Here is a 15,766-nt window from a genome sequence, read left to right as displayed (position 1 = left end):
CTGCATGTCATTGGAACGACTCTGGTACCGCCCTATCTGATCACTGTGGAGTCACAAATTCATATACTTCACTGTCAATAATCTGTTTCTTAAACATAATCTGACATTCATCCAAATTAGAGCACTGCAGTTGGGGAAAGAAAGGATATTACAGCTTCTTACTTGTTGATTTGCAGTTACATGACAATATTGAAGCCAATGAATTTTAATAAAAGCATTGTCACTTTAACCACAAGCTCATGCTGAGCATCACAGAAATGACTTCATCTTTAAAAGAACATTTACTGCAGTGTGTAGACAAGCATGCATTTTTACTTTCAAAAAATTCTGATTGATTTGCCAAGGGAGAACTAGACTTTGGATTGCATGTGATTTGTTCCTCTCATCAAGAAGTGGAGGGTATGTATAAATATATTAAGCCAAATTTAATTATAGTCTCTTGTTGATCCACATATACCAGTATTGTCTAGCTTGAGAAGCAATAATTCTACATTCATCCCTGAATTTCTTTAATATGAACAACTAAAGCAAGATTGTTTTGCTTCTGTGTTTCTGAATTTTTCCTCTAAACAATCTTGCTATTGAATGGCAGCTGCTTTCACTATGATGGTTTTTACTGATTTTATTACAGTAGTATCCTTCCATTGTGGGCAAAAGGCCTTTTTAGGAAAGGAAGCAGACTTCAAATGTTCCTGTCATTTTGGCATCTTCATCTGCTCATCACATACCTTCTGTTGGCATTCTTTTTAGCAGAGGTGATTCAGTTTCCTGATTCTGTGTATCAGTTGGTGGTGGCTAGGAAATGTAAACTTAATACTGGAATGCATCAGCTGCTTGTACCTGATTGGCTGTTAGCCTTGATCTATGGACTTTATTAGTGCCACCTAGTCTTTGAAATTCTGAATCATCTTATCAGGTCCCCTTAGGCACTTAGTGTGGCTAGAACGGCTCACAAATGGCTTCCAAAATGCATATACACTTTAATCTTTTCACTCATTATTTGAGCTGATTTGCATTTTGCCCTTCCTCATCAGAGTCCAGGGGGGCTAAAAGCTTCCAAAAGAGTATTTTAAATAATAATAGGTCAAACCAACTATCATCACATGGCTTTTTATGGAGAACTCTTTACAAGAAAGAAATTTCTATTTATGAGTAGAATTGATGGAAAGATTTTTTCTTCATAAGGGGGAGGAATTCTTTACTAACTCATTGGATGTTGGGGTTCTCATTGGCAATTGTGATAACACCCCCTCCCCCCCCCCCCACACCTTTGTTTTGGTTGGTTGTTGTTTCTGGAAGCAATATCAGCAGTGATGGTGTTGGCAGTCTAGTCATCATTGTACTTTCTCTACAAAGTTATATCCAAAATGCTGAAAAGGGGTAGGAATGTCTTGAAAGTAGTTTTGGCTCACCTCCAATCAGATACGAGCCAAAACTGCAGCTGTACAGATGATGATACCATTTTATAAAAGGCATGAAGGTTTGAGATGAGCAGGCCTACTTTATGAAATAACTATGTCTGTTTCTTTTACTACAGTTGCCCTGAAACAACCTCATCAACCAGCAGATTCTCTATCATAATAATACAGCTTATTGTCAGGTATTTGCTTTATTCTTATTGCATTTTTACATTTGAGGTGAAGTAAGATGGTAGTGGGCTTTCTCTCCTTCCTTCCTTCCTTCCTTCCTTCCTTCCTTCCTTCCTTCCTTCCTTCCTTCCTTCCTTCCTTCCTTCCTTCTTTGCATTATGTTCCAAAGCAATCTACTTGTTAGTCCCACCTAGAATAGATCCACTGAATCAATGGAACTTAGCTAAGTGTTGACTTCTAAATCATGTTTCCATTGATTGTGGATCAATTTCATTTGAAATTGAACCAACAACCAGTTTTTGACCAAGGGTGGGAAGTCATCCTGAAGGTGACTGTAACGCTAAATATTCTTCACCATTTATTATGCTGGTTAGGGCTGAGAATTGTTGTTCAAAAACACCTGTCAAGCTGCATGATTCTCAGCCTTGACTTAGGACATGACTTTAAACATTGATTTGAATGGACATCCTCTCTCTGTTTCTGGCAGTGGAATGTCATGATAATTTTTGTTCTTATCCCACACAATGTTGCATGAAATACATATGTTTTATTTACCACACTTGTATCCCACCTTTCTAGCCCCAAAGAGGATTCAGGGAGGCTTTACAAAGGGGCTCAGGGTGGCTTTACAAACATGTTTGTAGAAACTTCACCACTGAAGCTAATTAAGCACATGTCAGAATCCTATTCCTTTGATTTCCTTGCTAAATAAGTTCTTGCTTGATACTCCACAGTGCCTTCAACTCTTGGGAACACTGGGAAGTTGCCTGGGGGCCCACAGCACAGGGGCCACATGCTAATCTATGCACAGACCAGAATTTAACACTAATTTCTCAATCACCCGCCTCAACATTCAAACCCATCACTTACTCAGTAAAAAAAGGAAAAATACAACTTGTAAATTATATGTCAGGGTGATTTACAAGATGTATGATTAATAATCTAAGTACCATTTTATGTTGATATTTTGCTTTTTTAAAGTTCAGGTCTCATGTTATATTGTCCAAATATTTGTATTTATAGGTCTTCTTCTTTATAATGTTTCTAATGTCAAACTATTGATTTTGTTGAAAGTACCAATAAATATAAATTTATTTAATCCATTATTTAGAATTTTATTTTTGTGAGTGGTTGTGTAGGCAGGGCCCAGTGCACTGGTTTGCTGGAGGACATATAATGCTGTTAAGATGGCCCTGACACTTCTACACTGAATAATGACTCCTCCCTAACTTATCAGTCAGCTGTTCCTTCAGAGGGAAGGAATGAGCTGGATTTGTGGTTCTTTGATGTCAACTCAAAGTTGACTTATGGCAACCCTATAAACAGGGCCGGCCCAAGGTAATTTTCAAGTGTAAGCGAACAGAATTTTGGCGCCCCCCCCCAAAACAATCGGATATCAAATTGTTGGCAGTTGTGAGGCTACCCTGAGTCCTCTTCAGGGTGAGAAGGGCGGGACACAAGTATGGGAAATAAATAAATAAATAAATAAAACCAGGACAGTAAAAAAAGAACACTCAAAAACAGGGGAATTCCAGACATGAAACAATCAGGGCCAGCTAACACCACCCAACAAAGATTCCCTCAGGCAGGAAGCAGCCAGCTATGAATATGTGAGGGACATTCAATGCTAATCAAGGTGGCCAACTGCAACATTCACACTTGCCTCAACCTCACAACCTCTGAGGATGCCTGCCATAGATGTGGGTGAAATGTCAGGAGAGAATGCTTCTGGAGCATGGCCAGACAGCCCAGAAAATGCACAGCAACTCAATAATGATAATGATAATTTTATTTCTTACCCGCTCAAGACGGTTGACAACATTGCTAGAACACATAATAATTTAAAAACACTCCGTAAAATATACATATGGAAACATATTTCCATAAAATACACAAAACAAAAAGGAGCCCCGGTAGCGAAGTGTGTTAAAGCACTGAGCTGCTGAACTTGCAGACCGAAAGGTCCCAGGTTCAAATCCCGGGAGCGAAATGAGCGCCCACTGTTAGCTCCAGCTTTTGCCAACCTAGTAGTTCGAAAACATGCCAATGTGAGTAGATCAATAGGTACCACTTCCGGCGGGAAGGTAACGGTGCTCTATGCAGTCATGCTGGCCACATGACCTTGGAGGTGTCTACGGACAACACTGGCTCTTTGGCTTAGAAATGGAGATGAGCACCAACCCCCAGAGTCAGACATGACTGGACTTAACGTCAGGGGAAACCTTTACCTTTACCTTACACAAAACAAAAATTAGACATAGAGTGGAAGTTTAAACAATATCATGAAAAGGGCGAGAAATCTGCCCCTCTCCATATGGTATGAATCAGGGGTCCCCAAACTAAGGCCCGGGGGCCGGATGCGGCCCATCGAAGCCATTTATCCAGCCCCACGGCACAAGGGCAGAAGGGGGTTGGGCTAAGTAACCCAAGGGGTCTCTTCTTCTCTTACAACCATTATTATTATTATTATTATTATTATTATTATTATTATTATTATTAATATTAAGGCTGGGTGGCCATCTATCAGGGATGCTTTGCTTGTGCTTTTGGTGCACAGAGACAGAAGGTAGTTGGACTAAATGGCCCAAGGGGTCTCTTCCAATCCTATATTATTATTATTATTATTATTATTATTATTATTATTATTATTATTAAGGCTGGGTGGCCATCTATCAGGGATGCTTTGCTTGTCCTTTTGGTGCACACAGGCAGAAGGGGGTTGAACTAAATGGCCCAAGGGGTCTCTTCCAATCCTATTATTATTATTATTATTATTATTATTATTATTATTATTATTATTATTATTATTATTATTGAGGCTGGGTGGCCATCTATCAGGGATGCTTTGCTTGTGCTTTTGGTGCACACAGGCAGAAGGGGGTTGGACTAAATGGCCCAAGGGGTCTCTTCCAAACCTCTTTCTTCTTCTTCTTCTTCTTCTTCTTCTTCTTCTTCACATTGACGCTGGGTGGTCATCTGTCAGGGGTGCTTTGTTTGTGCTTTCGATGCACAAAGCAGAAGGGGATTGGACTCAATGGCCCAAAGGGTGTCTTCCAACCCTCTTTTTTATTGTTATTGTTATTATTTATTTATTTATTTAGATATTTATTTATTATTGCTCGGTGGCCAACTATAGTCTGGCCCTCCAACGGTCCGAAGGATCGTGAACTGGCCCCCTGTTTAAAAAGTTTGGGGACCCCTGGTATGAATAAAGAAATCCACTGGACTTAACTGGCACTTGTATCTTTATTTCTCCATTGGAAGAAGTGAGGCACCGTGGAATTAACATAGTTTGACTCCACTTTCACTGCCACGGCTCAATGCTATGGAATCCTGGGAGTTATAGTTCGGTGAGGCATCTAAACTATTTGGCAGAGAAGGTTTAAAGACCTTATAAAACTACAATTCCCAGGGTTTCATAGCATTGAGCCATGGCAATGAAATTGGAGTCAAACTGCATTAATTCCAAAGTGCAGCTGCCCTTTGGTGAGATATATGCATCCCTCTGAAGTACACCACTACAATATACACTACAATATACCCTTAGGCCCTTTCTGTACTGCCATATAAAATGCAGGTTATCTGCTTTGAACTGGATTATATGGGAGTGTAGACTCAGATAACCCAGTTCAAGGCAGATAATGTGGATTATCTGCGTTGATAATCTGAATTATATGGTTATGTAGAAGAACCCATACCCTGCCATATAAGATCCAGACTATCTGCTCTGAACTGGATTATATGGCTGTGTAGATGCATATAATCCGGTTCAGTACATATGACCTGGATTATCTGCCTTCATAATCTCAATTATATGGTTATGTAGAAGAACCCATACCCTGCCATATAAAATCCAGACTATCTGCTCTGAACTGGATTATATGGCTGTATGGATGCATGTAATCCGGTTCAGTGCATATGACCTGGATTATCTGCCTTCATAATCTCAATTATATGGTTATGTAGAAGAACCCATACCCTGCCATATAAAATCCAGACTATCTGCTCTGAACTGGATTATATGGCTGTGTGGATGCATATAATATGGTTCAAAGCAGAAAATGTGGATTATCTGCCTTGATAATCTGTCTTCTATGGCTGTGAAGAAGGGGCCTTAGGAAACTATAAATCCTAGGAGTAGGCCCACATGTTCCAGCTTCTGGAACATGGCCAGGCAGCTGAAAAACCTGCAGCAACCCAGCCTCAGGCCCCTCCATTTCCCCCTTCAGTTGCCAAGTTGGCCCAGGCCTGCCCTGGAGACATGCCTGGCGAAATGCTGGGAACAGGGACGGGTTCCTACCTGCCCCGTCTTCATGGCTGAGAGGGTCCCCAAGGAGGTGCATGGCAGGGGCACAGGCCTGCTCGACCTGCCAGAGCTCCTTCCAGCCTCGGAGGGCTGCCGGGCGTTGCGGGAGGAATCCAGGAAGGGTGCAGGTGGAGCAGCAGGCCCAGAGGCCTGGCCTCAGGTCTTGTTCAGGGGCAAGAGGGCTGCAAGGGCGAGAGGGCCGAGTGCGAGAGAGGCGTGAGTGGGCCGAGTGCGAGAGGGGCGTGAGTGGGCCGAGTGCGAGAGAGGCGTGAGTGGGCCGAGTGCGAGAGGGGCGTGAGTGGGCCGAGTGCGAGAGAGGCGTGAGTGGGCCGAGTGCGAGAGGGGCGTGAGTGGGCCGAGTGCGAGAGAGGCGTGAGTGGGCCGAGTGCGAGAGGGGCGTGAGTGGGCCGAGTGCGAGAGAGGCGTGAGTGGGCCGAGTGCGAGAGGGGCGTGAGTGGGCCGAGTGCGAGAGGGGAGTGAGTGGGCCGAGTGCGAGAGGGGAGTGAGTGGGCCGAGTGAGAGAGAGGCGCGAGTGGGCCGAGTGCGAGAGAGGCGTGAGTGGGCCGAGTGCGAGAGGGGCGTGAGTGGGCCGAGTGAGAGAGATGCGTGAGTGGGCCGAGTGCGAGAGGGGCGTGAGTGGGCCGAGTGCGAGAGAGGCGTGAGTGGGCCGAGTGCGAGAGGGGCGTGAGTGGGCCGAGTGAGAGAGATGCGTGAGTGGGCCGAGTGCGAGAGGGGAGTGAGTGGGCCGAGGGAGAGAGAGGCGCGAGTGGGCCGAGTGCGAGAGAGGCGTGAGTGGGCCGAGTGCGAGAGGGGCATGAGTGGGACGAGTGAGAGAGAGGCGTGAGTGGGCCGAGTGCAAGAGGGGTGTGAGTGGGCCGAGTGAGAGAGAGGCGCGAGTGGGCCAAGTGAGAGAGAGGTGCGAGTGGGCCAAGTGCGAGAGAGGCGTGAGTGGGCCAAGTGCGAGAGGGGCGTGAGTGGGCCGAGTGAGAGAGATGCGTGAGTGGGCCGAGTGCGAGAGGGGCGCGAGTGGGCCGAGTGAGAGAGATGCGTGAGTGGGCCGAGTGTGAGAGAGGCGTGAGTGGGCCGAGTGCGAGAGGGGCGCGATTGAGCAGAGTGCGAGAGGGCCGCAAGTGGGACGAGTGCGAGAGATGCGCGAGTGGGCCGAGGAGTGCGAGAGGGAGCCTCAACAGCGCCCCCCTTGACGTGCGCCCGAAGCGGCCGCTTAAACGGCCTCCATTGTTGGACCGGCCCTGCCTATAAATGAGAGACTACACTACTCAAGTTTTGCAAACACACGGCTGTGGCTTCTTTGACTGAACCACTCCACCTATCCTTTTCTCCTACTGCCTTCCATTTTACCAAGCAATCTTTCCAGTGAGTGACAGCATTTCATGATAAGTACAATAAGTTCCATTTAGTTATCCTTTAGCACTGAATATGAACAGTATTAACTATACAAAAAGAATATTCATATGTGTGTGCATGTGTGTATCTATGTACACATAGCCACACATATCTGTGAAAGTCAAATGAAAATGGTATGTGAAAAAGTTGATATCTGTAAGAAAACTTAGAACAGGTTATGGGGCATTATATTGCATTGTTTACAATACCTGGAAATTGTAAAAAACAAGTTCACTACCCTTTCCTTCACAACAATAGTCAGTTTTTCACAAGTGAAATGTGGTCAGTGGAAGAGAAATGAAAATGCTCCCCCGACTTAGGCTTCAATTTAATCTGTGGGAATTAAAATGCCTTCCCAATTGCAAGTGAAGCTTGAGAAGTGAGAAGCAAGCAAAGGGTGAGATTCCCTCCATGTGTTAAATATTATTCCAGAGGAAGGCCACAAATCCTTCTTCTGTGTCTCAGAAACACCTGTTAGATGAGTTCCCAAATTAATGGCCTTTTTTGGTTTTATTTTGAAGAAGCTGACACATCCCTCATTTCTCACAAACTAAGGGCTGGAGCAACTGACTTTTGAAATCATCCATCTGTCATACAGGATATTGATCTTTGTGAAGTTGCCAACATAAAACATTATTCCAATTATTGCCCCTGAGCTACATCAACCTGCCACTTTTTCTTGTATATGTTGTTGTAAAATTGTGAAGGCTGATGGACAAGTCATTCAATTATGATTAATTACTAAGTACGAGTGTATGTGTGTATATTTATGGAATTCTTTCTGCCTAAAAGCAGAGCAAATAATGACATGAGGCACTAGTTCGAAAAGTGTATAGATATTATCACTCATTCTCAGTCATACACTCCGATGATGCATGCATGGAACCAGAAAATGGGCCTAAGGATTTAAAGATCTTATCCCCAAATATGATGCAGGCAGGCAGCCTATTCAATAAGCGGGACATCCTGACATTTCACACATGAAAATGGGAATGTCTTTGGAGTCTCTCAGACAGTCACTAGCATAAACTTATCAAAGATTCAAGTGGTAGTTTACCATCACTTATTTTCATCTGCTATGTAAGATAGCATTAGGTACACTCCAGGTATGTCCCCATCTGATTTTGGAAACTAAGTTGAGTCAGCCCTAGTTATTGCTTGGATTAAATGTGGAAGAACTATTTCTGAGCTACTGGAGATCTTCCAACCAGTATAGGCAGTGCAGGGTACATGGACAAATAACTCAACCTGCTGTGAAGGTACATCTTAGGAAAGTGTAGCCTGAAGGTAATTTATTTGAAACTCACTGGTGTAGTGGGTTGTTCCAAAGACAAAGCTCTCCCTGTTTGGACCACTCAATCATCCAGAAGAATGCAATATGAACAAAAAGCCTCCTTAGCATAGAATTGAAACTTGAGTTTTTAATCACAAGTATCTAATTCAGACCATTCACTTGGTAAATACCAGAGGCTTCACTTGAATAATGGCAACATGATGAGCCTGATTTACTTCGACTCCTCAATTAATTCATCCAAATGTCTTCACAAATGGCTATAATCAAGCAATGAATTATCCACTGGCTTTTAATACAGATTGCTATGTCTTATTTATTTTCTCCCTCTGTGTTATTATCATTTTAGGAGTTTAGGACTCTGTCATAATGATCAAAAAATTATATATATATATATATATGAAGAAATAACTAAATTCATTATTGGTTCAAATAAATGTCAAGGACTGGCAGTATAATGAAAATACTCTATTTATTCAACCATCAAAACTTCATGTGCATATGAAATAACTTCCATTGATATGTTTTTAAAACGCTGACTATGGGACTATCTAACAACAGCTGGAGACAATTCTATGAGCACAACAAATTGCTAGGCAGCGGAAGAGCCCTGAAATGGAACCAGAACTGTGGGTAACTTAGTGTTAGGAGAATGAGCTACAACCTGAAAAGATGACCACCCAGCCTCTGTTTAAAAGACTCCAAAGAAGTGTCTACCAAGTGTCTACCACACCCCGAGGCAGTGAGTTCCACTGTTGAACAACTTTTACAGTCAGGAGATTCTTCCTAATGCTCAAATAGAATCTCTTTTCCTCTAATTTGAGCCCATTGTTCCAAGTCCTGGGCCCCTTCTACACTGTCATATAAAATCCAGATTATCTGCTTTGAACTGGATTGTGTGGCAATGTAGAAGAGGCCTTGGTCTCCTAAAAAGGTAATACAAACCTACTGTTTGTTTGCTTTTTTCTTTTTCTTATTTTATTTAAGGGGAGTTTGTGAGATTCTCTGCCTTGATTTCCAACAAAACCCCAGTTCTTGGATATTTGCAGAGTGGAAAAGTTGGTTTTCAAGTTTTTCAAAAATTGGCATGGGTGGCACCGGGAGTACTCTGTAAAGACCCAGGGCCCAGAAAATAAAACAACTTTCTGATCAAGATCCATGGATGACATTTTCTCCATCTCTAACAAGAGAAATAGATTTCCTCATGTAGTATAGTCTGATTTTAGGTACACTAACTGCAGTATTAACAGTCATTTGTGTATGTTGTCAACCGCGTTTCAGGGGATCGGGCCCCTTAAGGAGAGAGCCGATCCGGTCCTGAGAGAACGGACCTTGGCGGAGCCAATAGGAAAATATGAGCCGCAATACAACCTGAAGCCGAAATGAAGAAGGTCCGCCAAAGTTGAAGGAAAATCCGCCAAGGAGTCTTTATTGAGCGATTCAGCTGAAAAGGACTCTAGTAGTGATCATTCAGTCTACTAGGGTACCATATATCAAAAATAAAGCCATATTTATACAGTGTTTCAGTCTGACAGCCCCTTGAATTTCCCGCCCCGCTCCCCCGCCCATCTGATCGCGGATAGGCTAGAGGGTTGAACGAGGCGGGCTTTCGTTTCCCGCCTTGCTCGGTTGGCCCAATAGGGAGCTGCTTTTTGTCCCCACTCGAGCCAATCAGGAAGGAGAAGGCGGGAGTTATTGGAACAATGAAGTGACAGGGCAGGAAAGATCGGATTAATTCCTGCCCGGCCGATTTCTAAAGGGATTAATGACAGCAATCAAGGGTTCCTGTCACGTATACAGATTTTAGATATGCCTTGGGGTGTCAGGGGGGGAAGTGGTGATGGGTGGTGATGAGCCATAATTGACAGGCTCCACAGGGCGCCTTCCTGAGGTGTCCTGGAATTTCCTTAGGATGAGATATGACAATGTTTGCCTTGGGGGCGAATCACCTTTAGGACAACACTCCGAATTTGGTGACTCAAGCCTTATATTGTCCATGCAATCTGAATTAGATTGGGTTAAGCTGTGGCAGATTATCCTTTTGTTTTTGGGAAGGGAAGCCTGGGTCATAGGATCTGGGGTTCATGTTGAGTTCAAAATATTTCCTATTTGATTTCATGATTTGACAATTATATGAAATAAAATGAAAAATAAAATAAAGTTGGAATATAAACCCTGCTGGGAAAAATACATATTTTCCGGGGATCCCAAAGAGTACAAATACATATAGGCAGACAGATAGATTTCATGGAAATAAGGGAGAATCCATAAAAGTGAGTTACATTGCATAAGGGGGAATCATGAATGATATAAACAATTGAAAATATTTGATAAGAACGAAGTTCATAACATCTGTGGAACCCAATATGGAAATTCATAAAAGTGGAGTTTTAGCAGCATGATTTTACAATTCATGAAGTTGTTATCTCTTGCCTCAGAGTGCAGGGATAATCCACAGTAAACTCCAGTAAAAAGTCTCAATCACCTTCTACTATAAATATATGGAATATAGAACATAAAGTCTTGGTTTTTGAACTATCTTTTACAAAGTCCTGGGGGGGAGGGTGGTCACCTCGATCACATGTACCAGTGATAATATGCTGCCCTTGTTTTCTGTCTTGTCTGTCTTTATTGCAACCCTATGAGGAGGATCTGCGATCCATTGTATTGATAAGGAATGGATGCTGAGGATGAGATTTTCCAAGGCCATCTACAGAGATTATGATGAAATTAAGTTAGTCTGTAAATGAGTTCCAGCAATTAGACCCAGCACAAATTAATCCCTGGTCAATGAGCCTCGACTCTGCGGCCCATCAGGGAGTAACTAAGTTTTCTGCATGATCAGACCTCCCATTTTAAATGGCCATCACATTTGTCCTCACAGCAATTTGGTATTATCCAAAACATAGTGACTATAACCTTTGTAATAAAATGTGGAAGGTTTCCAGCTCTCTGTAGACAGAAGATGAGGATTTTTTTTTAAAAGGAAAACACCTAGCACCCTGTCTAATTTTCTCTCTCATCCACTCAGCTCCTGAGAACACCACATATTTCCCCCTCAGATTGATTTATCTGTAAAGCAAATAGAGCTTTGTTATTCCAATTTTTATAAGTTTGAGCTTGTGTCATTGTTTGAGCTGAAATCTTTACCATCTCTGCCCATTCTGTTTACTCAGCATGAATATCAGGTACACACTGTAATTCACTTTTGCCTTATCAGACATGCAGTCCCCTGGTAACAATGGGGGGATATCTTCATTATTAATAACATTACAAGGATGGCAGCCTGCCCGTGGAAGCTACGTTTGCATATTTGTGGAGTGTGTCGGGTGTTATTATTTGTCCTCAGGTAATTAGAATTTAGCTGACAAAGGTATGAAGTGAACAAGGGAGGAAAATTCATGGCTCAGTTGTAGAGTCCTAGGGTTATACACCTTGGTTCATCATTACTATCTGATAAAAATGACCAATAAGCAAAAATACAAGAAGGTGAAAAGATGCCTCTCCAGCATGAAAAAATGAGTATAGACTATACATAATATGTGTACTATGCTAGTCCATTTTGCAAGGTTGGTTGTAGTCATACTACTTTCACTTGGCTTCTAATAGCTAATTATTCTAAATTAAAGTGTGGTTCAGTTTATTTCTTTACTTAGGTTACTGGTTTGTTCTTCTGTGCGTTGAAAAAAACACTGTGCGATTAGAAACCCCATTGATTCCATTGTGACAGAACCAAGCATTTTGTAGTCAAAATGAGATTTCCAAAAAGCTTAATTTTGACTAGATTCTGTGTCTTAAAGATAAACCCGTTTCATTTATTTTTACTTTCCTGCAATTCTGCTTGGGATACAGTGTTCCCTCACTACTTCGTGGTTCACTTTTTGCAGATTTGCTGTATTGCGGCTTTTCAATAAACTCTAAAAGACTATTATAAATCATAAAAAATTACAATTTACAGCCTAAGAAAGGGGGGAAGGAGAAGCCAAAGGGAGAGAAAAGGAGCCCAAGCGGCAATGGGAGGAAAAGAAGGCAATTTATCAATATAGGATTCGTTGATAAAGACTTAAAATAGTGTATAGCTACTAAAATAATGTATAAACATTAAAATAAATATAGTATCCCTACTTCACAGATTTTCACTTATTGTGGGTGGTCCTGGAACCTAACCCCAGCGATAAGTGAGGGAACACTGTATACCAGAATCTTGATAAAATAGATGTATTACTGTATGGATGTTGTTGTTTTGGACTTGGGAGTTTGACTAGATGCTAATGTTGGGAACATCTAATTCTATGTCATATGCGCAAATTGGTTTTGGCATAGCCCTCATTCTACCATAGCCCTTCCCACCATTATTGTGTGCTTTAATGGCCTCACCTGGAACATTGTGTCCAGTTCTGGCACCACAATTGAAAAAGAATATTGACAATCTGCAAGGTGTCTAGAGTAGGATGACCAAAGTCATCAAAGTTCTGGAAATCATGCCATATGAGAAGCAGCTTAAGGGACTGGGTATATTTAGCTTGAAGAAGAGAAGGCTGAAAAGTGACACGATAGCTATGTTTAAATATTTGAAAGGATAGCTTAATGAAAATGAAGCAAGTTTGTTTTCTGCTCCTCTAGACATTTGGATTTGAAGAGCTGTTCAATAATAGAATACATTGCCTCAAAGTTTGATGGAGCCTCCTTCTTTGGGGTGTTTTAAAGAGAGGCGAATAGCCATCTGTCTAAACTTTATTCTTGCATGGTAGGGGGTTGGATTGGATGACCCAGTTCTATGATTTGAATGGTCTTACGCTTTGCTAGTGCACCACATCCATTATTGATTTACTGTAGATTAATCTCAACACTCATCAGCAGCAGGCTAAGCTTTCCTTTCACCCAAAGTGTGAGAAAGGCTACTGTCCTCTTTATGGCCATCCTTCATTTTGCTCTGAGAGCAAAGAAGAGGGTGGTTTTACTCCATACCATGCACACTAAGTGGCTGATCTTTCTCTGCAGAGACCTGGCCAGACTGAAATAGCTAGATATATTGGGGATTAAAGGTAGGGTGTGCCTGGGGAACACTTGTGCAGATATGGCATGAGGAATCTCCTAGAGCACCCAGCCAATAAAGCCTGCATGTGAAGAACTTTCAGACTCAGGGATTTGGGGCTTAGTGACCATTTCATCTAGTGGGTGCATCTACACTGTAGAATTAACGTAGTTTGACAGCATATTAACTCCTATGGCTCAATGCTATTGAATCATGGGAACTGCAAGTTTATCGGTCTCCAGCCTTCTCTGCCTAAGAGTGCTGGTGCCTCCCCAAACTATAATATTAATATTAATATTAATAATAATAATAATAATAATTCTTATCTCCTTCTCGTGGCTTGAGGCAGGTTACAGAATAATTAAAACATATAAATATTGTAAAAAAATAACACAAATACACATTAAAATATATTTCTATAAAAGATACCCATTAAAATGTCAGAGCGCGCGGTTTGGATAAACACACATGCAGCGGAAGATCAACGAAGAATCACTGGCACCAATAAAGAGGCTGAAGCCTGTTTGTCTTTCTACAAAAGATTTACTAACAAACGGAAAAGAAAATAAGCAGAAAAGTTAAACAAGCAGTTGACCTTTCAAGAAAGATCAAAATTAGTCCAATAAGTGAAAGTCTTATGTCCAATATTAAAGTCCAAAGTCCAGAAACCGAAACGCACTCAAACTCAGCTTGAGTATTGAGTGGGGGAAAAGAAGCAAAAGTGGCACAGATGAGTTCTCTGGAGTAAATGTCCAAAAGCAGGATTTCAGGGCAAGACATGAACTGGATGTGCAGGAGCTGATACGCAGTCCAAACTTGGGCAAGATGGTAGACTGGCGCCGGATCTACTCAGGAGTAAGCGCATCATCAGGCTGCTTGGATTTCAGGAGCTAGAGACAATGATGCTTCTCAGTAAGAAGTAATGTTGACACCGCACAGGAAAGTTCCCAGTGCAATACTTTTATTGAAGTTCATATGCTCCCCCAAACCAGGTGCCCAACTCCCTAATTCTTCCCAAGAGAACCGAGCTTGCCATAGTCACCGCGCCAGGTGCCTGACTCCCCAATTCTTCCCAAGAGAACTAAGCTTAGCCATAGTCACCATGCTCCGCTAATCTGGCGCTTCTCCTCAAGCTTTGTCTCTGCTATCTCTCTGTTTTCAAAAAAGCCCTGCGATAAAACACTAACCTGTCAGGAGAATCTGGGAGAGCCGGCACTGTTTCAATGGCATCCTTAATTGGCACTGGCTCAGAAATGTCAATAGAAGGCATCTGGAAAGGAGTTGAATCTTGCTGACGTGGGAGAAAACCAAAGGTGCCTGAGGTATCACAGAGGATATGATTTCCATAACTTCAGTTATTAACAGATCTTGAACCAGGATGTGGTACCAAAAAGTAGGATGAAGGTACTAATCTTACCTCACCATTCAAACCCTAACTTTGAGTCACAAAATTCTTCTCCTTCACCATAGAAGAACAGTATGAGGGGATGTGGAAGAGTACCTAGCTTAATTTTTGTTGCCAGATCCACAACAACAAAACAATAGCTGTGTCAGGAGGGCATGGTTGTGGCTGGACTTTAGCTTTTGGGAGGTGAAAGAGCATGGGTACCTTCTTCTCACTCAATACCACCTCATCCTGCTTCAAGATCTGTTGATCTGAAGATTACATTTACAGGAGTCCCAAGCCAGATCCAACTGGGAAACCCAAGATGTGGGAACATTTCTTAAGACTTTACTAGAATTTTCAAATTGCTCCATAAATAGAATAAAAATACATTGAGATTTAAGGAGAAAAAAGTAAACACTGAAAAAGCTAAACTGAAAGATTTGTTTATCCTTATTATTGAGCAATTTTGGCTTGATGGTTCTGTGAATAACACAAACTTCTCAGCATGTTCTTCCTTTACTGATTCATCTTTCCTTGGAGAGATTAGACACTTTTAGAAAAGAAAGAACAGCTGAGTTTCTGTCACTTACTTTATTGGATCTATCCATGAAAGTGCATTTGAAAGATACGGAAATGTAGCAAATGATTCACAGCTCCAAAACGGCAGTATTTATTATTTTTATTGCATATAATCGGAAATGTACCATGGCTTGGTGTAACCAATATTGCTCTTCTAGAATATAAAAGGCCCCTT

At 42.0% G+C, this 15,766-nt stretch overlaps 1 long non-coding RNA gene across 3 annotated transcripts in view; it reads left to right on the top strand.

Annotated features, from left to right (window-relative positions):
* The first annotated feature begins 277 nt into the window (after window positions 1-277).
* The window catches only part of LOC103279855 (uncharacterized), a 119,729-nt gene continuing 104,240 nt past the window's right edge, over window positions 278-15,766 (top strand). For all 3 annotated transcript variants that reach the window (XR_010002151.1, XR_010002152.1, XR_507025.3), the window contains exons 1-2: window positions 278-399; window positions 1,538-1,600. This is a non-coding gene — a long non-coding RNA (uncharacterized LOC103279855). The remainder of the gene's footprint in view (window positions 400-1,537; window positions 1,601-15,766) is intronic.

This window comes from Anolis carolinensis, chromosome 1 (genome assembly GCF_035594765.1).
Source record: "Anolis carolinensis isolate JA03-04 chromosome 1, rAnoCar3.1.pri, whole genome shotgun sequence".
Taxonomy (NCBI): domain Eukaryota; kingdom Metazoa; phylum Chordata; class Lepidosauria; order Squamata; family Dactyloidae; genus Anolis; species Anolis carolinensis.
Note: the sequence above shows the minus strand (reverse complement) of the source record. Positions and strands in the feature narration are given on the sequence as shown.